This window comes from Cupressus sempervirens, chromosome 5 (genome assembly GCF_028749045.1).
Source record: "Cupressus sempervirens isolate cs-2001-9-10 chromosome 5, ASM2874904v1, whole genome shotgun sequence".
Taxonomy (NCBI): domain Eukaryota; kingdom Viridiplantae; phylum Streptophyta; class Pinopsida; order Cupressales; family Cupressaceae; genus Cupressus; species Cupressus sempervirens.
The window spans coordinates 231,042,733-231,067,645 of NC_143122.1; the positions used below are offsets into that span (position 1 = coordinate 231,042,733).

The window sequence follows — 24,913 nt, forward strand, 5'->3', positions numbered from 1 at the left end:
ATTGGTTTTGACAAGTGACTATCTATACACTTAAATCATTTACTTAGTTCATGCCGAACAAGTAGTATATGTCAATCACATATATAAACTAGAGCATGACAAGTCAACAGTGAGTGCAGAGTCACTCATGTGTCAAGTAGACAATAAATACTGAGTGATTCAGGAGCTGAGCAAGAAGTGCATGCCAAGTCATAGTATTGAAATCAGTATGTGTAGTGCATCAGAGACTTCAAATGTCAAATAACACAGTTTTGTCATAGCTTCTTGTATTGGCACAAACTACTATGTAAACTATTTTTGAGCTAACTTACAACTTGAATTATGAAATTTTGGTGATAAGGTCAAATCTTAAGTTGGAATCCCTATGCATTACATGCATCCAATTAGGTAAAACAAAGGTTTAGCGACTAAATGGGTGAATCACAGTTGTTAATTCACACCTAACCGTAAGTCACTTAGGTCTTCTTAAGGAGGAAAAACCCTAAACTTTCTATGAGTAAAAGGAAATGTATGAATGATCAAAGAGATTTTTGCATGCACAAACAAGGACATTCATGGTGACCAAGGTATTATGATCTAAAACTGCATTGAAGAATCAGTTAAAGGAGAACAAAGGAAGGAAATAGTGAACAATATAGAAACATCTAATCAAGAAGGATCAAGTATATATCAGTTTAGAGGTGATCTATCATCAAGCAACAAAGTGTTAACCATAGGATCAATGCGGAGACATTATAACAGGTGGTCTGTTAAATCTCTTAACAAAGTAGTCCTAACAAGTTGTATTGAATTCCTCTAACAAGGTGCTTACTTAATTGTGAGTTGAAGTCCTTTAACAAGGCACACTTTTAATAGGATGTTGAAATTTTTTAATAGGGTTAGACTTAACAGTCTTTGTAAGCTTTTAACAAGGTAGACCTTTCACAAGGTAGATCATGTTTCATGATCAAACATTGTAACCTTAATTGTATACATTTTATTACTACAGTAGTGAAGATTTCTGGGTGTCATCCCCACTCTAGTTTTACCTTCTCAGTAAAGGGTTTCTAGGTAATCATATGTTGTGTTATATGTGTGAATACTTTTTTTTTTACATGTTTTAGATGTACATGTTTTACATGGTATTTCAAATTACTTATTAAATATGTGAGATGGATGTGTGGTGAATATTTTATGAGTCAAAATTTGAAGTACTGATTCACCCCCCCCTCAGAAGTTTACCTTTCCTATTGTAATTCCAACAATTGGTATTAGAGCCTAGTTCTCTGAAAGAGAAGCTTTGCAGCTTTGAAGAATGATCTTGGAAATTGAAGTCTACAAGTTGGGAAAGATCATTGAGAATCAGGGAATCGAAATACAACTCATTCTACATCAGCTTAATGAAACAAGAGATGATCTAAAAAAATCATTGAAGAGAAGGAAGGAAATGACCATTAAGGAGAATAAAATGACCATTAAGGAGAATAACACACAATACAAAGAGATTGACACTACTAATCTATTTGCAAATGGAGACTCCAATGAATTTGATGCAACAATTGCAGATCTAATGGAAAAGAACAGAGCCCAAGTTGAAGAAATTAGAAATCTCAAGTTAGAGCAAGAATCATAAGCCATATTACTATGTGAGGTGATCGAACATTAAAAAAAAAATGGAAGAAAAAGCCATGATTGAAGGTGAAAAAAGAATTTTGACTAGCAGATTGGAAGAAAGATCATCTAAGGTAACTAGGATTGCTAACATGCACTTAGAAACTTTGGGTCAACTAATGAATGCCAACCATAACTAAATACCATGGATATTGAGATAACAACATCGAAATTGCAGAATGAACAATTGAACAATGACCTAAAAGGAGAAAAGGAGTTTTTTGAAAGTTTCAATAAACCTAGTAAAACAATCAAGTACTTTGAACAATTGATGAGATCCCCTAGATCTAACAATGACACATCTAGACTAGGATACACAAGTATCGAAGAAGGAGAATCATTCAAAAGTGTTGAAGAAAGAAATAATAAAGGTAAGAATTCCAAACCTACTTGTCATAATTGTGGTAAGAAAGGACATATTGTCAATGTGTATAGGAGTAAGACTATAAATCAGAATGATAAGCAGAAGAGCATGGTTCACTATCATAAGTGCAACAAACAAGGCCATCAAGCACATGAATGAAAAACCAAGACCATGCACACTCAAAGATTTGAAGGATATTGTTACAACTGTCAGAAGCATGGACATAGAGATTTTGAGTGTAGATCCAACCCAATATGGTCATGAAACAAACAAGCAAAGGTAAAGAACAATGACAACTTCTATAATTAGGACTATAATACAAGGTATAGTTGTCATTACTATCAAGAGTATGAACATATTCCTAAGAACTATATTAGAACACACTTCAGGAGTGACTACAAAAGGTGGTTGAGTCAAACCACATGTTTAATTGTTTGAAGACTGGTCATGTTAGCCGATATTGCCCAACAAAGTCAAACGAGTTGTAAGTTCAATAAAAGAAAAGGCAAAGTAGATATTGAAAATGTCAGAAATGAAATGCACAAGACATGGAAGAGAAAAGAGGATTGCAACACATCAAAAGGAGAAGGGATCACTTCACCCAATGGGTCAGGTGATCAAACCTCATCAAACTAAGCAATCAAGAGGAATGTGGGATTGATATTTAAAATGTATACTATACATCAGTTCCAAATGATTTAGTTCTAAAAGGATTACATAAGCATGAATAAAGATGCTCAGTGTTATTAGGAATCAAAGAAAAATCTTTAAGTTTTGTCAGTTTTTCATATTACTGTCGAGCATGAAAAGTTAACTATGGTTACTGAGTGAAATGCTAGTGGATGTTGTGCTAACAAATTGGCTAGTTTTTTTTGAGCTCGTAATGGTTGCCAAATGAATAGAAAAACAAGTGGATGCCAAGTGAGCAAGAAATTAGTTGATGCCAAGCTTATAGTTGTGTAAGCATTTAATATTAATTGTAGCATTTTAAAGGGGTATTTGATTGATTTCTGCTCATTTAATATCATTCAAATTTGAGAGAGAGAAAGAAGAGCTAGAGGCAATCTAGAGATTTTATTTGAAGCATTTGTAGGAGATTTGAATAGCTATTATTATTTCATCAGATTTTACAAGGTATTTATCGTGTGTTGACCTACATAATTTCGAATTTCATAAACTCCAAATTTGTAAAATGGTATCTAGTTCAAAAGGTGTAGAGGGAAAGGAGATTTTAAATGTTCAAATGGTTAGCAACGAGGTAAAACAACCAATTTTCAAGGCCATTCCAAACATAGCATACAAACAAGATCCCTCCGGTGTGTTGTCTATAATCCCACTGAAAGCTCTAATGATTCAAGATGTTAGAAAGTGTTCTAATTGTAAAATTGGTAGTATTGGTGACATGAAATTCAAAGAAGCATATGAAAAAATATGTAAAAACAATGTGTTAAGGAAAGAAATCAAGATTGTAGAAAAGAAAGGATTAACTCATGCCCTAGATTTCCCTAACGTTTTCAAGACTGAATGGATCATGATTATTTTGAGTAGAATTCATGATAGTTCAATGTGGTTAGATAATGGGTCAATCAAAATCACAAAGAGAATAATCCATAGGGTAACAGGGTATCCAACGCTAGATTGGCCAAAGAATATGGGAAGCAAGTTCAAAGAAGTCATGGAAAAAAACACAGGAGTTGTGTGGAATAAGAGAGGAATGATCATAGACACCATCACAGATCCTCTAATTGATTTTGTCGTAAGGGCTATTGCACATAATTTTTATCAATCAAGCAAATTGAACAGTGCACCCTACATTGTAGTAGATATGGGTTACAAGATTGTGAAGAAGGATCATACATATGATCTTGCCAAGCTCCAGCTACAACAATTGATTGAAAACCTAGGAGCAATAAGGAAAGCAAAGAGTGCTTAGTGTAAATTCAGAGCTATTTTGGTATGCATCTTTGTTTATGTTCAGAACACATTTCCTACATTTGGCATTATTGCATGGAAGACAAATAGGTTTGTTGCAATTCAAATAGGAGAGTTCATTGAATAGTTGGGTGAAAATTTTGAGTCAATAATGACTAGTTATTTTGAGGATTTTAAACAATCCATGAAGAAGAGATTAAGGATTCTAGTATCATTAGTGGAAAGATATTATGATGATGTTTGTTTCCTAGTTGATGCTATCAAACACTTGTTCAGGCATCAATTCCTAGATTAAGATGGCTAAGGCCATTAGGTTATGAAATTAATGTTGATGAGGCCTCTACAACAATCACAACATTACTTGTAGAAGAAGTAGACAAAGATGCCAAAGCTTTTGGTAACTATGAGATGGCCAAGTCAAATATCACTATGGATTTGAAGATTGGCTTTATCATAAAAAAAGAAGGATAAAATGGTAAAGAAACCAAAAACAAAATTTGGTGAAGGTGTCGAGCATGAAGATGAAGAGGAAGAAGACACTCAGATTCAAGCACCACTTGCATTGACACAAGGACAGGGTGAGGATCAGTAAGAGGAAGAAACATAAATTGCAAAAGGTGTCGAGGAAGAAGAAGTAGAGGAAGCACCTATTCCTACTGATCAGAAGAAGAGAAAGGCTAAGGCACAAGAAGTTGCAAGACCTAACAAGGTTGCTAAATCAAGCCAGCCAAAACCTAAAACATTTACTATAAGGGCCAACACGTGTCATTGCACAAAAGGCTAAAGAGAAAGCCAAGCCTATAGAGCAAGAAGGTGGAGCATAAAAAAGACCAAGGAGAAAATATATTGTTCAGGTTGAAGCTGATGAGGAAATAACTGAATCTGATGACAACAACCAATTTCAAGTGGTGAGTCATAATCCATCTTCAGATGTAAACAACTTATGTGAGAATGTTAGAAATAATGCACATTTATTAGGTTTTTCTCACATTGATTTTGAGAATCTTGGAAAAACTAAAAAGAATCAAGTGGAGGAGGCAATATATGCCATGATGGCAAATTTTAAGAAAGCTCCTCTAGAGATTGCCAACTCCATGCCTAAAATTTTATATGAAAGAGTTGAGCAAAAATGACATTATTTATTTGAACTTAGAAAGGCAAATTAAGGAGACATCCCTCACCCAGGTTATGCTTGAACTTAGTAAGGCACAAATAGCTAAAGCCATAAAGAAATATGCTATTAGATTTGTTCTTAAATATAGAGCATTCAACATACTATAGAACAATATAGAAGATGTTGTAGAGAAGACCACACAAATGTGGAAAATTACATATGGGCTAGCCACAAACAAAGAAAGAGAACAAGAACCTATTGAGGTTAAAAATGATAATAATAATGAAGGCACAGATGAGGGAGGTACTGAAATGAATGTAGATAATCAGGCAACAACTGAGAAAAAGTAGCAACAAGAACAAAGTGTACAAGATACACAAATGCCAAATGTCAGCCCTCCATAGATATAAGTACTAAAACTGTCACATTAAGGGATGTTTCTGATCTCACTATTCAGAACATCAATCCCTTAACAAAGGAAGACTTGAAAAGGATATTTGACCAATCTACTCTATAGGCTAAATTGTGTAACAACCCTTTATTGGTGAATGTAAATGGACTTCATAAATTAGTGACTAAAACTACAAGGGAGGAGGTGAAAACACAAGAACCACCTACAATCATTCCTCCAGTCACTAGTGTACAATCTTCAAAAAAATGTACCAAAAGTTGCACCAAAAAAGGTTGAGACAATTGAAAAGGATAACGTGGAGACACAAAGTCAAACAAGTCAGGTAGATGTACTTGCACCTACAACACAAGATCCAAGTACAACTAAAGTCAACAAGGCAAAAAAGGACAAGCCTAAAAAGCCACATATAACAACCAAGCAAAGGAGATAGAAGCAATTCAAACATTGGTAACATTACCAGTATCTGGCACTCCTTCCAATCACACTCTTCAAAGGTCGAGCACAGATGCAACACCTTTGCAATTCTCAGTGTCGAGTCCTAGTTCATCAAAGGTAGAAGAGGTAATAACATATGGAGATGTAAGCCTAGATGAAGAAATTGTTTTGCCAAAATATGATTATGCAACAATAACAATTGAGCAAATGGGTATACTTCAAGAAGCCCTAACAAGAAAGCAACATCAAGAATTGCTTAGAAGGGAGCATAGGTAGAAGCAAGCTTTTCTTGATATTAAAGACATTTTCTTAGATGCATTTAGTTTGCCTACTCTAGATGAAACAAAGCCACTTATTGAACAATTGACTAACATAGTGGAAAAAGTAAGTGATTCAGACCTTGATACTAAAGAAAAATTATTAGAATGGTAAGAGAAGAAGTTTCAACATATACTAAATGAGAAAATATCCAGTGATATAGAAATTACACAAGTTATATTGGCAACTAAGATAGACAGTATGGAGAAGGTACTAGAGAACATTTTCTCTTTGTACACCAAAGTGTGTAATCCTACACTCTTCACACAAGAAATAAGGAATCACATCTTGAGCTTGGAGAGTCGAATGTATTCATCCAAAGCCAAATTGCCCATGACTCCAACTCAAAGTGAGAAACACTCCAGGACCCTATTGCAAACCTAGAGTTAGTTAGCAACACTATCTGTAGATGAAGCCAACATAAGGGCTAAACTGATAAGCATCTAGACTACATTGACTTCTCACATGGAGATTTTGCATGAGTTAGGCTATGCAGTAACTCTTATGAAGAAAGATCCCAATCTTTCTACATTAGATGGCCTAGTCCACCTTGTTGTCAAGCTAGCCATCCAAATTAAGTCTTTGGAGGTAGCTTGTGACAATTAGGATGCCCCTCTTAAGATTGTTCTTGAGGTCCATAAATCTTTCTTAGATAAACACACTATTAGTGTATAACCCATTGGCATCAATGTTAGAAAGGGGGAGTAAGAGCATAAAAAGAGTAAAAGCATAGGGGAGCAAGCATGGTAGAGCAAGAGCAAAGGGGGAGTGAGAACAAAAAGAGCCAGAAAAAGAGTATTAATTGAGGTAAATCTACTCATTAGGAGAAATTTTGTTACAGAACAGAACATATAGAACAACTCAGGGGGAGTTGTAAGATTTTTGAGGTATAAGTTGTTGCAAAATTTTGATATTTCAAAATTTCTTATAGAAGCTGAATGGTTATGTTATGCTCGTAAGAATAAAAGTATTAATACATGACCAAGTGTTTTTGACACTCATGTCAAAGGGGGAGATTGTTGATCTTAGATTGGTTTTGACAAGTGAGTGTCTATAAACTTAAGTCATTTACTTAGTTCATGTTGAACAAGTAGTATATGCCGAGCACATGTATAAGCTAGAGCATGCTGAGTCACTCAAGTGCCGAGAAGATAGTATATGTTGAGTGATTCAGGAGCCGAGCAAGCAGTGCATGCCGAGTCATTCAGATGTCGAGTCATAGTATTGAAATTAATATATGTTGTGCATTAGAGACTTTAGATGCTGAGCAACACAATTTTTTCATAGTTGTTTGTATTGACACAAACTATTGTGTAAACCATTCTTGAGCTAACTTACAAATTGAACTACAATATTTTTGGTGATAAGGTCAAATCTTAAGTTGGAATCTCTATGCATTACATGCTTCCAATCAAGTAAAAGGAAGGTTTAAGCAGCAAAAGGAGTGAATTACAGCCGTTATTTCACACCTAACCCTAAGTCACCTAGGTCTTCTTAAGGAGGACAAACCCTAAGCTTTCTATGAGTAAAAGGGACTGTATGAATGATCAAGGAGAGCTTTGCATGTGCAAACAAGGACATTCATGGTGACCAAGGTATTATGATCTGAAATTGCATTGAAGAATTAGTTAGAGGAGAATAGAGGAAGGAAATAGTGAACAACAAAGAGACATCTGGTCAAGAAGGATCAAGTATACATCAATTTGAAGATGATTTTTTATCAAGAAACAAAGTGTTAACCACAGGATCAATGTTGAGACATTCTAACAAGTGAATCAGTTAAATCTCTTAACAGAGTAGTCCTAACAAGCTATATTGAAATCCTCTAACAAGATGCTTAATTGTGAGTTGAAGTCCTTTAACAAGGCACACTTTTAACAGGGTGTTGAAATCCTTTAACAGGGTAAGACCTAACAATCTTTGTAAGCCTTTAAGAAGGTAGAGCTTTCACAGGATAGAGCATGTTTCGTGATCAAACATTGTAACCTTCATTGGATACACTTTATTACTATAGTAGTGAAGACTTGTGGGTGTCATCCCCACCCCAGTTTTACCTTCTCATTGAAGAGTTTTTGGGTAATCATATCTTGTGTTATATGTGTGAATGCTTACTTGTTTACATGTTTTAGATGTACATGCTTTACATGGTATTTCAGTTTACTTATTGAATATGTGAGATGGATGTGTGGTGAATATTTTATGGGTCAAAATTTGAAGTACTGGTTCACCCCCCATAGAAGTTTACCTTTCCTATTGTAATTCCAACAATTACTTCTCATATTAGCTTAGAGTCATGTTCATAGTAGTTTATTTCATTTTGCAATAGTTTAAATCACCTAGCTTAACTAAAATGGCTATTGTAACACTCTCATTTTGATTAATCTAGTTGCATTGTGCATATCATTTTATCATTGATCATACTTGCATTACATATTTGAGAATTCTTTTGGATACTTGCATTCTTGCTCTTGTCTCAATAACCTCCCATTACATGGTTAATAGCAAGGGTTGTGTCTCTAGGCTTAGCTAAGAGCTATTCATATGCTCAAAAATACTCCTTCACACTCCATGGATAGGGAGCTCTAAGCTGACATTCAAGCATTCCAATTCATGGAATAACTTGGATAGAAGGGTTCAGAGTGGTGCACAAAGTATTTTCCTTTACTCTTGGAAAGGCAAGGGTAATTCCTTCACACATAAGTGTTGAGCTTGTAGTCAAATAGATTTTTAACTCTTTTTAGGTTTACCTACTATTGTGCCTCTAAGATAAAAACTTAAGCTTTGGATTGGTAGGCTTGTGATTTTTCTCTAGCAATCAGTTACCCCTCTAGTTAGACATATTTTGGATGTATCCTCTTTACAAAGGTGGAACTTAAAAACTCAAAGCTAGAAGCTATTAGGCTTATACTTTTTTCATTGTTAGGGCTTTATCTCCTGACATTAATAAATGATATAAAGATGAAAAAGAACAAATTTTTACATGGCTTAGTTGTTTATTTTGAGGGTGAAGACCTATAACATTTAAGTCAATAATTATTATCTAAGCTATGTAGCTACACTATTCAATGACGCAACATTGCAATGAATTTCAAAAGGCAAAACAAAAGTCATAGATGAACTTGAAAATTAAGTCGAGAGCCTAATAATGACACACCATTCAAAGCAATTCCACTTCCTTCCTCACATCCAACTACCTCTTAATGGTTCTTACCACGAGTTAAAGAAATAAAACATCAATTTATGGCTTCCCAAGGTATTAGTTCAACTCTACTATTCCTATAACTAAAATCCCCAATCCCCTAACTACAAATGTATATGAATGTGCACAAATTTCTGGTGGAAATGATTACAAAAAGGTTATAATCAACCCTTTTCTTTTGTTAGTGTTTCCACTGATACCGGTCATGCATGCCCTCCCAATCCAAGAAGTTTCTTCTTATCACCATGTTCTTTCCCTAACCATTTCTAGTTATGGATAACCTTAATGTCCATCTTCCCTTTGTTGTGGATACCAAATTATTTTTAATTATCCAATACACTAAACAACGATGACAACATGCATTCAATGTTGAAAGGAATAATACACTATCATTTACATTGAGTAAAGTAAAAATAAACATTACTCACTAGGAAAAATTGCATTATATATACAAGAGGTTTGCTGCATTACATCTACTAGATCTTCTTTTCATAATCATTGACAGCAATTTTAGTTTCCTCACATGAAAATTAGATGATAAGATGTAGTCCTTTTTAATTCCCATATTTAAGAGAAAAAAAGCTTTCATTTTGTTTTTCTTATCTCAATTACAGGACATAAAAAATTAAAACCTTATTTTAACACACTTATATAGTCAATGAGAGATGAGGATCAGAGAGAAAAGTATGCATTCAATAATCATAATATGTACAAAGTGGTGTGTACATAAGCCAAATGACCCATAACCACCACTCATCCACTCAGACACTCACAAAAACATAGAAATAGATCAGTACCCCTCACTACTCATAATTGATGAAATCACATCACATTTCATTAAATCTTCAATTACAACATAATGTCATGAAATTTCAGCAATGAATATAACAATATCATCAAGATACTAATGCGACATATATTCATCATTATGCATATAATTCATGTGATAATAATCAATTCAACATCAAAATTTAGCAAGATTAGCATGTTACATTATTGAAATAACCATCTTCTTAATCATAAGATTGACATTATTAATCAAAATCAAGAATATCATCATAGCAATTTAACAATATAACATCGCCATTGTGTATAAAATTGAACATTGTAAATGAAAAAGACATAGTCACATTATTGATCAACACATCGACTAAACAAGGTCTTAGACAAAGAAAACTCATGAAGGCCTAAACTCATAGCTACATAGTCTAACTACACTTTGACTAAAATCTATGTTGAACAACATAAAAACTTAATGTCTTTCTCATACTTATAAAAAACATGAAATCTCTACTCTAGATCCATTGATCAAGAGTGTTAAAGACTTCCTACAACTTATGAGTCACACAAGGAGGGTCAGACATCCTTCTCCACTATAGGAAGAGTCATAGTCCCAATGTTACAAGAACACATACATCAAAATGATCATATAACATAAATATATATACATAGAAATGAAGAACAACTATGAAAAACAAGCAGTAGAAAGATTTATGCACATCTTTTACATCCTCCCAAGAATGCTAATAAATGAGGCAAGTAAGCTCCACAACCACTATCCCCAGATGTTGAACCATCCAACAACGACCCTTTTCCATCCCTAGAAATTAAATGTTGTAGATAACTAAAAGAAAAGTGATTACCTTCGCACACAAAGAAACCATTGTGGTATCCATGCCTTCCCTCAAGACTACCCCTTCTGTTCGTGTTCTTGCAATTATGCATGTTCTAATGTTGAGAGTTCCAGTTGGAACTCCTTGAATTCCCTTGACTGATCTCCTCTCTCTTTTTCCAATTTAATGTACATTTATCATTTTCATCATCCTAAAATTTCCTCTTGGATCCCTAAGAGTTATTAGGTCTCACATTGGTCATTTGCTTTAATATTTGTTCTTGTTAGAGGGATTTCTTGAGTGCTAAGTCCATTGTTTCCAGTTCGTATATTTACACTTCTGGAGCTATCTCAGGTCACAACCCTATAATAAACTTATGAGTCTTGAATCATTTATGTTCCTAATAGTATGGAACATACTTCACCAAATGGTAAAGTCGTGTATGGTATTACGTTATTGAGAGGACTCCTAGTATTAAATTTTGAAATTCCACATCTTCCTATCATAAAAAATTGGAACAACCACCTCTGATGGAATAACTTTAAGAACTCTTCTCATGATATCTCTCCTAGTTAAAATTTCTCATCTACCATTGCATTATCTCACCAAGTGGAATCTTCACCTCCAAGTTGGAAGGCAACCCACATAGTTTTGGATTATCCTAAAAAGTTTTGGACATGAAAGTATCTCTCCATGGTAAAAATCCAAACCTTTGATTAGACACATCCATTGGACCTCTTTTAGAATCTGATGTAGGAGCATCTTGGGCATAAGAGAAATCTTGCATCACCCAAAAATATTTTTGTTTTCAACCTTTTCCATTTTAATAAGGACTAGTAGAAAGGAGGGTTTTCTGAGAACTCGCTATTTTTATTAAGTTTGTCATACAAGCTCGGAATGTTCTCATTTTCTACATGAAGGTTCATCTTAGAGTTATAGGCCTGCCATAAAAATCTCATTGCTCTAGCTTAAGTATCAAAGAAGTTATTGTGAACTTTTAGTAGAAAATTTAGTTAAAAAATCTTTAGGCCAATCAGAGCAACGGTTCAAGAGTTATGGCCTTTTGAAGTTGGGCTACTCGAAATTTCTAAAATAATTGTCAAAGATATATTTGGCTGACTATATATATTGTTACGGTCTGTCGGCCCTAGGTATTAAGTTTCAATGTTTACAACCTTCCTGAGCAGCATAAAAATTGCTTATTTAAGAAAAACCAGAACATTGTCTAGAACAACTCTGGGTGATAGTTCACAGTAAGTCTTGCAAATTATTGTAATGAAGGCGCCCATGTGGGTTAGCATATTGTACTTGTGAATTTTGCAATTATGCATTTGTGATGCAAATAAGAAGTCCATATTTTGTTCTTGCATTTGTTGTTGTTTCTTTGTTTTTGTTATGTGTTTATGGTATTAAGGGGGGCACCCTTTATCAAAATCAGTCATGTTTGTGTTTTTGATATCTATGGTGTCATATTAAGTCCCACACTAAAGAAAATTACAGACCTTTAAAGAAAGTAGGCTGAGGCCCTAGAGTTGAACATAGCTCTGATACAACATGTAGTAACCACCTTTTCATAAACATGCCACATAAGCCAAAATGCATAAAATGCAAAAACATTATAGTACAAGTCAAAGGTCGACAACACATAAGTTGAGTCAACAAAATAATTACTTTCCATTAAGAAATAATTGATACATGGATTTTGACTTACATGTTGAATCAAGCAAAATACAATGAAAATTAGATTCAATATACATGTGTTGACCCAACTATTGAACAAACCAAGTACATGAGTACACAGAGTCAAAATGCATCAAATTGATCTACATGTTAGCTTCATTACAACAAGAGAGTACATGAGAATCATCAATCAAGTTTGGTATAGATCAAAAATCAACATAGAAGAATATCAACCTGCATGTCAAACATTGAACAATGGGTATATCACATGTGTAATAACATGAAATAACATATAAATAAAAGAAGTATTACCATCAAACCTTTGTCCATCTGCATGTATCTCCTTAGCCATCAGACAACGCCCATTTGCTATCTCAAGATGAGAGTACTTCCCAGGTGCTTTTACCTCCCAACCATGGGGTGGTTATCTCCCCCAAGGTTCTTTCTGACATGAAGAACTCCCTAACCTTTTCTGAGAAGCCTAACAACCTACAATTGGTGGATCAGATGGATCTAGCATAGTCGTGAAACTATCTACAAGCACATATGCCTAATGTAAAGCATAATCATGGATGTGGTAGGGAGATGAAATAATTATCCATGCATAGAGAACACGTGTAAAATAGCTTTTTCCAAAGTGTTTAACACTAGTTCCCACTGGCAAGTAGAAAAAATATCATTTTCATTTCCTACCCTTCCCTATTAACCCACATTCAACACCCTTCCATATTGATTTGACAAGATTAAAAAACACATGGAAAACAAGAAGAAACAACTGTTCTATGTTGTTTATTATATTCTATTAACTTCACCAGTCAAACAACATCTACACAATATCGAGACCAATCCTAAGTAATCCTTTCAACAATGTATGTCTTGCAAAAGATGTAAAGTAATACACATAGTCTAGTGTTACAATGAAATATAAACTATATCTATAATAACTTATTTGTAATGTACTTCTTTCCGAAGAAGTAAAGCGAAACATATTCATCTCTTCTATTCACTTTATTTCATATTATTCTACAATCAAACATGGAATTTTACATTCTTTAGAGCTCACCTTCAGTGATCCTAGTAACATCTTACACATATATCTAAAGACTGAACTCAACTAATTATGTGTTTAAGCATCTAAAATGGTTGATGCAAGACTAACCTAACATTTTTTTTTATTATCATGTGCAATACAAGCACATCCACATAGGGTATAGTTTTGCTTTCCCTCAATTGAGGATATATCAACAAGAATATATAATATATGTCTGACACTTTTCAAGGAACTCATAGACTGCAATATATCTAAATTGGACACAATTATGAAAGAGTTACATATACATCCACTGGCTCATAGTTTGTTTTCAGACTTAAAACCAACGCTAATAAATACAATACATAAAAAATTCAACAATACTTTTAATTACATCATATTGAGAAGAAAGATATTTTGGAATGAGGGCATCATCTTAGCACCATGCATTTCTATAAGAAGCACATAAAGATTAAAATAAACTTATGCAATTACACGTATCTATCATACCACTCCCCATTACCGAATAGTAACTCAAAACCTTGAAAACTTCCAACTTATCCTCAGACAGGATAGTTTCAAACAAGTTTTCAACTTACTTCAATAACAATACAAAAAATGTAAAACAAGAGTTTGGAATCTAGTAATGGGTCAACACCCATTCGAATGCCCAAGATTTCAATACGCAAGTTTGGAGATGTACATAGGCACTAAGGATTTAATGTTTAAAATTTCACCTAAAGGAAATGTTTAAAAGTATCATAGCTTGCATCTTCTATTTGTGGTTTAAATAATTACACGAATACTAGATTTTAACCTTTCAAATGTAAAAGAGTGGGGAAAATAGATAATTTCCCCATTATTTGCTACCATGTCATAAACTTGATTTTTTCAACCTATTAAGATATGTAATCTACATAAGTATTTACATACACAAAACATTTACCTAGCTGCCCAATAGAAACAAATTGAAAAAAAAAAAGTACAAAAGTTTTGTTCAGTTCATCACAGGGTGACGACACTCATTAAATGGAATTAGATTGTCATAACTAGATCATTTCTAAGCTATCAATTTATTATGAAGCTCAATACATATTGAGGTTGTCTAATCCAATGTCTGCTATTTCAGCAAGACGTCCCATTCAGACAATGGATGTTTCTCTGCTAAGTGATGGTAATTGGTTTAGAAAGAAAAAATGATGATACCAATTATCAAAATTATCATTTTGAAACCCGAAAGACATTAATGATCCCCATTTTAAGATGAAGGTGTTTGGTCAATGATCATCTGCAAGATACAAAACCAATAAAACAAAAGAAGAAACACTTTCAAAATAGCAAGGCTGGTATATTTGTAGGCGATTATGGGTAAGGATTTTGTTATAATCAAACTAGAATGTCAATAGTTTAATAAAAAGTTGGAAAAGAACAAAGTTTTACACAACTTGGTTGTCTATTTTAATGGTTAAGACCCATAACATTTAAGTCAATGATTGTTCTCTAAGATAGGTAGCTACACCATTCAATGCCACAACATTGCAATGAATTTCACCAAGTAAAACATTAGTTATAGAGGAACCTAGAAACTAAGTTGAGATCTTGATGAAAATCACACCGTTCAGAGTAGTTCCATTGCCTTGCTCGTATTCCAGTTATCTCTTACTGATTCTTACCACAAATAAAAGGAATGGAGCATTAATTTAGGACTTCTTAAGTTATTAGTTCGACTACACTATTTTTGCAACTAAGATTTATAATCCCTTAACTAAAGATGTATATGCATTTGCACAGATCTCTGGTGGAAATTATAAAAAATGGTTATAATCATAACTTTTATTTTGTTTATGTTTGCTCTGATTTTGGTCATGCATGCACTCCCAATCCAAGAAGTTTCTTTATATCACCATGTTCTTTCCCTAATCGTTTTTGGTTACGGTTATGAATGAACCTTTGTATTGAGTAATGTAGAAAAAAAACATTATTCAATGAGACAAATTGCATTATATATACAATATGTTTTTTGAATTACATCTACTATATTATTTCATAATCATAGATGGTAATTTGGGTTTCCACCCCTAATAATTGGATAATAAGATACAATCCATTTTAATCACTAAATTTATGAGAAAATAAGGTTCCATTTTGTTTTTGTAGCCTAACTAGAAGACATTCGGAATTCAAATTTTATTTTAACTCAATTATATAGTTAATGAGAGATGAGGGTCGGAGACAAAATAATGCATTTAATGCTCATAATATGTACAAAGTGGTATGTGTGTAGGTTAGATGATCAAAATCCACCATTGTTGAGAAGCTACTCTCCTTTATCTCAACCACACTCTCACCTTTGATTTGCATCCACGCATACACTCATAAAAACATAGAAATAGATCAATACCCCTCATTATTCATAATCAACGAAATACTATCTCATTTCATTAGAGCTTCAATTATATCATCATGTCATGAAATCTCATCAATGAATATAACAATATCATCAAGATACTCATAAGACATATATTCATCATTATGCATATAATTCATGTGATAATCATCAATTCAACCTCAAATTTAGCAAGATCAACATGTTACATTGTTGAAATGACCATCATCTTAATCATAAGATTGACATTATTTATCAAAGTTGAGAACATAATCACAATTATTTAACAATATAACATTGTCATCATGTATCAAATCAAACATGGTAAATGAAAAAGATATAATCATATTGTTAATCAACACATTGATTGAACAAGGTCTAAGACTAAAAGAAAACTCATGAAGGCCGAAACTCATAGCCACATAATCGAACCACAATTTGACTAAAATCTAAGTCGAACAACATAACAACTTAATGTTTGCCTCATTCTAACTGTTGTGTTGTAAATTGGAAGCACTTCAATTTATTGATGATTTAGCACCCATTTAATGTGAGGTCATCATTTATTTGCATTGCTCCTCTTTTCTCCTCATTTCTCCTAGGCATAATCGGGGTGGAATCTAATTGATCCTCCTCAGTATTCCTATTTCATGGTGCAAAGCTCGAGGTATGATCTAACCACTTGGGTCCTCCCTTGCCTCCATCCAATCACTTGGAATATATTTTCCACATTGTAATAGACTTATCTCAAAATCTGCACCCGATTTCTGAGATCTGAGACCTATTTTAAGATCTAGAGGGAATCTTGTAGGGTTGTAGGCCTTGATAAGCAAAGATATGGTACATCCCTACTAGGACAATCAAGAACACAATGTGTCCCTGCTAAGGTCCTATCTTAGTTCCACTTCTCAGGTCCTATGTCTAGATTGATCCAAGGTGTTAATTTCTAAATCTAGTATGTCTATCAGAGGAAATTAATTGTAAGCCCTTTATAAACCCACTCATTTGCCTCATTTTATATCATGCATTTACAATATCATTTCATGCGCATTAGCTCTCAAGCACTTAAGCATTCAAAGCATTAAAGCAAGTCCTCCATTAAAGATCAAGGATTCAAGAATTCAAGCAATTGAAGGAGTTTAAGCATGATCTAACATTTTCAACATTGAAGATGATTTGTATCATCTTCTACATTAATCTTTCTATCCATTCCTAAGGTGAGTCTCAAACACATTCATTCATAAAGGTTTTGGTTTCACTTTTATTTACTTTCTTATGATTTTGAAGTTGAGTCAAGACTACTGCCTCATCGTACTTGATTAAATTTTAAATTCAAGAGCACATTCATAGATTTACATTGCTTTATGTTAGATCTATTTCTATGACTTGCTACTTTATCTATTTTCTATCTCAATTCAAGGTTAATTCCCAAAACCCAAAAGCACTAAGACAAAATTAGCAAATCAAATTCACATCTTGCTCATGAAAGATCTTCATAATAGCAGCATAACTTTATTCATAAAATCATCAAAAAGATGGTATTATCTATAAAGAAGTACGTTCCCTGCCATAGAGTAAACACACAAAGGAAAATGCAACTCAAATATTTAAAAATATGAGAACCCAACTAAGGATTTTGCTTCATTTTATAGTTTGCTCACAATCTAAAAGCTTTCATGGTTCACGACTAGCAATAGAAACTACAGAATTCTTCAAATAGTGGTAACTATATTATTGCAACACATAGGTATGTGATGAAAAGATGGTCATACTTTTAATTCATCAAAAAATCTTGTAGCAAAATGATGGAAACATAAGAGAGGTTCATTTTCACAAGGGAACGCAAATGCATCATGCCCAACAAAGGATAGCATCAATATACTCATCAACAAATTGATAATGGAGAAACAACCCAGCTCATGACATATCTTAAAAGAGCTATAAAAAAATGTGCAAAGCATCTATCGTATAACAAATTCAAGATCTATACCACACATGTTGAGAAATCAAAAGAAATTCCAGATTAAGTTATCACTCACACCAGCAAGGTGAATGGCATCAAAAGTTGCAGAAAATAGAGCCACATTCAGCCTGTAAACAACCTAACAAACACCCATTTATGACATGAGTAAAAGGAGTAGAAAACATGCAACCAACAAAGCCACTTGACCTCGTAAAAAGATGCAGATTCAAGCCCATGGATTCATGAAATGCTCTAGATCTCTACAGCTTGCGACTGTATGTATCAAACCACCAAACTTGAAGAGAAAACATCATAGCAGGAACAAAGAAATAACTACATAATTAGAGAAATGCACAAGCTTCCACTGCTCAAACAAACCCAATCACGATAATAGATTCCATTCATGACATCAAATCTAGTAGCAACCAGTCACGACATGGCCAAAGAAACCAAGCGAAGATCTCCAGACCTCGTCCACTATGGCGGCTAGGGTTTGAAGACCAAGGCTTGCGTTCTCAAAAATCCAAATGATCAAATGAAATAACAAAGGTCTTTGTTCATGATATTTTCCCTTTTATTCCTATATGAAATTGCATGAAAATTTTGGTTCCGCCACATATATGAATTTAGAAGGGCAATACTTTATTAATCATTAAAATGTATAACTTGATTATTTTAAAGTTGTTCCTTATCATGTTTAATAAAACATTATTATTATTTTAATTGCATGATTTAAAGTGTAATTATTATTTTATACTTGATATTTTATAAATAAATTATTGAATAATAAATTTAATGTAATTAAATAATAAGTGAATGAGAGTTTGCATTTGATTTGAGTTGATGAGTCAGTTTGTTAAACTTTGAGTTTCAAGGGATGGAGTTTCAGTTAAGATGTAGTAACTTGCAGTGATGACTAGTTGAGATGCCATGTGTTTTGACCATGATTTTGAGACTTTGAATCTTAAGGGTGACTTTGAGTTATTCTAGGAGAGATTATTGGAGCTTATTGAGTCATTATTGAGTGGTCATCATAGACCTTTAGTTGAGACACAATTTAAAGGACATGTGGTATCATTTCAGAGCTTGGAGACTCTTTTTTCAGTAGATTTCTCTTATATCCGACACTTCCTATTTTGGAGGGAAAGTGGTGGAGTTTCTTTTTTGTTATAAATTTCTCTTTTTGATAGAGAAAGGGTTTAGATTTTGAGAGGAGAGGGATGTATATGTGACATTTTGTGTCCTTAGCATTTTTTTCTCAACTTTTCTGAGCTATTCATGTAGATGTAGTGTTCTTTGGGCTTTTGAGCATAATACAATTTTTAGTAGACTCAACTTTTTGGAAATAGATTTGGTTGTATGCCTTTGGTGATTGATGCCATTTAATTGTATTTCATCTAGAAACCTTTTGGGTAATGTCTAATTTTCCAAATCTTCCATGTCTAATATTTGTTATTCGTGGGTCTCGAGTTGTGCTTTCTTGGTGATATATTTCCTTTCATAATATTCATTTTTTGCCTTCTCTTGAAATATTTATATGTATTAACATTTTCTTCAAGGTGTGTCTAGTGGTCATTTGTTTAAAATGTTCATTGTGTCATAATACAACAGTAATCTGCAATACTGTTTAGGTGTTATTTTGTATTATTTTAAGTTTTCCATTTATAAGTCTCCTTTCCCCCCCTTTTCCATAAAATGTACCTTTTTATTTGTATAGGCGAGATCATCAAATATATCATATAGGAACCGACATAGAACCTAGAGGTTTAGTTAGGTTACAGGTTACCCACAACCTCTAATTGATCCCATGTTACTCCAAAATTGAAATTTAAGGACGTTAGCATCAAGGTACAAATTTTGGAGATAATTATTACATTTCATTGCACTACATGAGAGTTGATTTTTTTATTCACTATGTTTATAAGCTGTTCTTTAGAGGTATAATGACATCCTTTCATCTCGTTATTTCATTTCTCTATAGATTTGCATTGTTTTATGGTTCATTCTTATCTATGGGTATGTGTTGCTTTGTTATTAGCACGACCATGTGTTTTTGCCTTGCAAATGTCTTTTCATCCATTGGATTTTAATGTTTCTCATTTAATGACCATCCATAGTTTACTTTATATGTAATATCTTTCCTAGCATCTCATGTTGTTTAGAATTGATTATCATATGATGTTTCTTCCTTTTATTTTTTCTATGGTGGAGCTTTATCCTATAATACTTCTTGTTGGATATGGGGTGTTTTTGTTTTGTGTATAACTGCTAGTTTTTGCTTACAACTCATCCTTATATGTTCCAAGATTTTTCTATATAATCTACAATAGACTTTATTTTCTTGTCTCACGCTTAAGGGAGCAAGAGGCTTTGTATATTCTCTCTTTTTCTAAAGATCTACTTTCCTTAGGCTGTGACATTGTCCTTTCTTTATAAAGGATTATGTCTTGACTATGGATTCTCTCTTTTTCTAGAGGTGTATGTTCTATGTCCTCACCTCTTCTTTATCAAGTAAAGCTATGTCCATTATATACACTTTCCCATACTTTGGGCTAAAATTTTCATCCATCATTAAGGATCCCTATTCCACCTACATACAAGGAACTGAATAGGCACATTCTTGTTCTTCTTCGCCTCTTCTTGCAGATGTTATCTTGATCAAGTGCTACACTTAGGAAGATGTCTTGTCATTAAGATTTATCCCTTTTGAGGGTCCTCTTTCCATAAGCGATATATTCCTTTCATGATTGTATATGTTCTTAGCTTGTAAGGGTTATGACCCTTTGCTATGAATATAGCTTGTGTTCCTTTTTCAAGGATATCTCTTTGTTGCATGAAGTAGGTATCCTCTTTATCTTCCTTCTCATTTCTATTATATAGGTATGATGAGGAGGGGGGCATACATACACCCTCCTTGTACATAATTTATTGTAACAATCATGGGGTAGCAAATACAAATTTTGAATATGGCTTAGAGTACTTTAGCCTTGTAAACTTGGTATGCTTTCTAGGTTATTCTCAACTCTATGCATTGTTGCTTCATCTCTTTTGCAAACACAAGAGCATATGCTAAATCTCATATATGGGTGACAAATCCAGATATGTTAAATCTCGTATATGGCTAACACATAAGAAATTGCTAAATATCATATATGAGTAACACATTCAAGACACATATGCTAAATCTTATATATGGGTAAGGCATACAAGTTTGCTAAATCTCATATATAGGTAACACATTCAAGCACAAAATGCTAAGTCCCATACACGGGTAACCCAAATTTACAAGACCATGTCATGGTGATACAAAGTACCTTGCTCTATGGATGGAACTTTGGTGGGTTTACTAGAAGGTTACCACACGATCAAACCATTCAATGTCATCTTTTCAAATCAACTCTTCCTGTAATTTACAATGGGGTGGCCACCCAATTGGGCGAGGCAATCACTTTTCTCTCACTCCTCTCTTTTGCTTTCATGCTAGTAGAGATAGATCCTAAAGCTATGCAATTAATCATGTTGCTCTTGCATTTCTTCTATAATTATTGATGCTCTTGTAATAATTTTCCAAATATGATATTAGTGGGTGAGACATTCCTTCAGTTGAGGTCTCTTTCACTGGTTGATTTGGGTTTGCTTTACTACTAACCCCTTTTTATGTTTGTCTTTTTGGCTTTGTTACTTTTTGATTTACTTTTGCACCCTCATGCATGAATGTGGAGTACCAAGCTTACAGGTGGCAATTCAAAATAGATTGAGTGATGAGGAGAGCCTCAAGGAAAGACTATGTACTTTAGTCAAACTGGACGAAAGGAGGACATTTGCTCAATGGAGTACAGAGGTGGCCCAACAAAGGTGAAAATCTTGGCATGATAAGCATTTGAGAAAAATAAATTTTAAAAAAGGACAACTAGGACTAAGGTATAATGGGAAAAAAGAAATAAAGCCAAAAAAAATTTTAAGTTCCATGGCTAGGACCATTTAGAATATCAAAGATAAAGGAGAATGGAGCAATAAAGTTATCTACTTTAGATAATAAGCCTATCAGAGACTTAGTAAATGGGTCTACATTAAAAGCACACGAGGACAGAAATAAATTAGCAAGCACCTATTTTACAAGTAGAGAAAAAGAACAAGTACGCAAAACAAAAAGTAAGAGTAATGAAGGAGAAAAACTTAAACCGAGTCAATATAAAGAGAGTGAGTTACAAACCATACATGCCATAGTAGTGGAGGAAGCACCAGTTGTACATCCTTAATGAGCAGAGTAAGGAACACCCATACCATAGGAGAAAAGCGTAGGAGGAAGGCATATGAAAGGGTTAGTCGTACGAAGGAAGGGATTGTAGATGCCCATATGGAAGATATCCGTACGACAACTACCTCTATGGAAGACTTTCATACGACAACTACCTATATGACGACAATAGGTATTTGTACGATAGTGGTAGGTATTCGTACGACAGTGACAGTCATTAACATTTGTACGACAGATACAATAAGTAGGGGGAGTTTGGAAGGCATCCATACCTAAGGCAACATGCGTACCAGAGGAAGAGGTAACATTCATATTTGAGGAGTCTGTACAACGACAGAAGACATTACAAGAAGTCATACCTATTACTTTTAAGATAGAAGAAGGGCTTTGTTGCAAGCAGTCACATCACAAGAATGGTTGGTATAGTTGGTACAGGTGGCATATACAAACAATTAAAGAGATTTGGGAATTGACGCATCAACACACAATGGTGAAATTAAGCATAGGAAATCTAAGCAGAGGGCACATTATCAACTCCACAAAGAAGAAACCTGTGACATTGAAAGCAAAGGAGGTGAGGAAGATGATAGAAAGAAAAGTGAAAGTGGCACAAAAAATCACAATCACGGTTGAGAATATTACATTTGAAAGTGTGATGGGAAGTGAGTGTAGAACATGGTGGGAAAAAGTAGAGGCAGATCATCCTCTAAAAAGGGTGTTATGCATAGTAGATGTAGATAAAATCATTTCATATCAATTTTTAAATTAAAAGAGTTTGAACCTATACTACGGAATTTAATCATAAGGTATGAGAGATCATGTCATAAATCTACAGTACAGTATTTCTAGCAACAGGTGACAGTTTCTTATTCAGCAGAAGAAATAAGTAGGGTTTTTGGAATCCTCGATAAAGGGCAAGGATTGGAAAAAACCCTTATGACAGTAGAAGACAAGAAGAAGTGGTTAAAACTAATGTGCCAAAAAGATCTTACAAGTTTGGAATGGGATGAAATTTTCAAGAACAGTAAGGGTCTCAAGAAAATTTTCATTGCAAATGATGAATGGTGATGTATTGTAGATTTGGTAAAAAGCAAGTTCACAACAGCTAACAACACGTTTGACATTGCCCTTTGGATGTTGCCTATTGTGGAGGGTCTTTATAAAGGACAAGTGTATAACTGGGCTCAATTTCTTTCTAACAGGCTTCGAGAATTCATGGAGCTGAAACACAAAGCCTTTTACATGCCTCATCATGTTGTAGCCTTATTCTTAGAAGTAGTACGCACTTAGGTGAGTAGTGAGCACTAAGGAACACTGTACCGACTAATAGAATGGAGCCCTACAAGCCGGCTATGACATACTAGCTCCATATGGATACCATGGGTGTAGGCTCTCACAATGGCAGCGAACCAAAGAAAAAGAAACCCAAACAAACAACGATGATCGAAGAAGAGGAAAACGATGACGAAAGTTCAAAAGAAGAGGGCAATGATATGGATTCATCTTCATCCAACTCACAGGAGGCGTAGATCCACTTAAGTCATTTGTAGGGGACTACACAGGCGGTTACATTTTTACCACCTATGGAGGGGCCACTTCCAACAAGAGTATCAAAACCTCCTGAGCTTTACCAGAACTCGCCTGGTGATCCCGATAGAATTGATGCAACAAATAATTCCAATCCAAATCAGGTAGGAGTCAAGGAAGGAATAGGTGGTAGGCAACAAATTCCAACATGGGGGTCTCGAGAATATCACTCCCGAAGATGGCGCCACTTATTTTTCCAAAACAACACTCGTGTACAAAAGTCATAGATTTAAGGTGCCAAAAAAAGTGTGCCCATAAAGTAAAATTGAAAACACCTCTAGGGCCAAAAGTAGTACATCTAGTAGCTCTTGTAGTACAACTAGTAGGAGCAGTGGATCAACAACAACAGGAAATCCACACAAGTATGACACTTGGGCCTATGACAAACACGATCCTAGAGGAGGCTGACAGGTTACTTGAGGAAGAAGGCATGGTGTCTTCCCCTCTCCACAGAGTTGTTGAGGAATAGGTAGAGATACAAAGCGAGCATGGGGAACCTCAAGACATAGTTTCTTTTGTCTCAAAGGCATACATGTTTTTATCTCAGTTACATGCCATGGAGCATTCTACCAGGGACCTCATGCAGTAGCCTAGGTTTCAAAATTTGGGAGTTGTCCTAATAGCAACAGAAGCATTGGCCACATTTATGTGGACTGGTTGTCATGTAGATTGGGAACTCTTAACACAAGGTGGATATTCAGAGGAAGACATGGCCACTACGTAGACAACTAGTTCTATCATTTCTTATGGCTGAAACAATTGCCCCCTCTCATGGAAGCCCTTGTGGCTATGGAAATTGCCTTTTAGGGAACTTTCCTGGAACTTAAACATAAAAAAGCCTGGCCAAGGCATGGGGACTAGAAAGGTAGAAACTTCAAGACAACTAGGAAGCGAAAAAAGCTACCATGCAGGAAGCTTGGAAAATAAAGAAAGCTAAATTGGAAAGCAAGCTTGCCACAATAGAAACCAAAA

The 24,913-nt window shown here is 34.3% G+C and overlaps 1 pseudogene; it reads left to right on the plus strand.

The window, feature by feature from the left end:
• The window catches only part of LOC149555290 (uncharacterized), a 137,980-nt pseudogene extending 114,097 nt beyond the window's left edge, over positions 1–23,883 (plus strand).
• Positions 23,884–24,913: the final 1,030 nt, after the last annotated feature.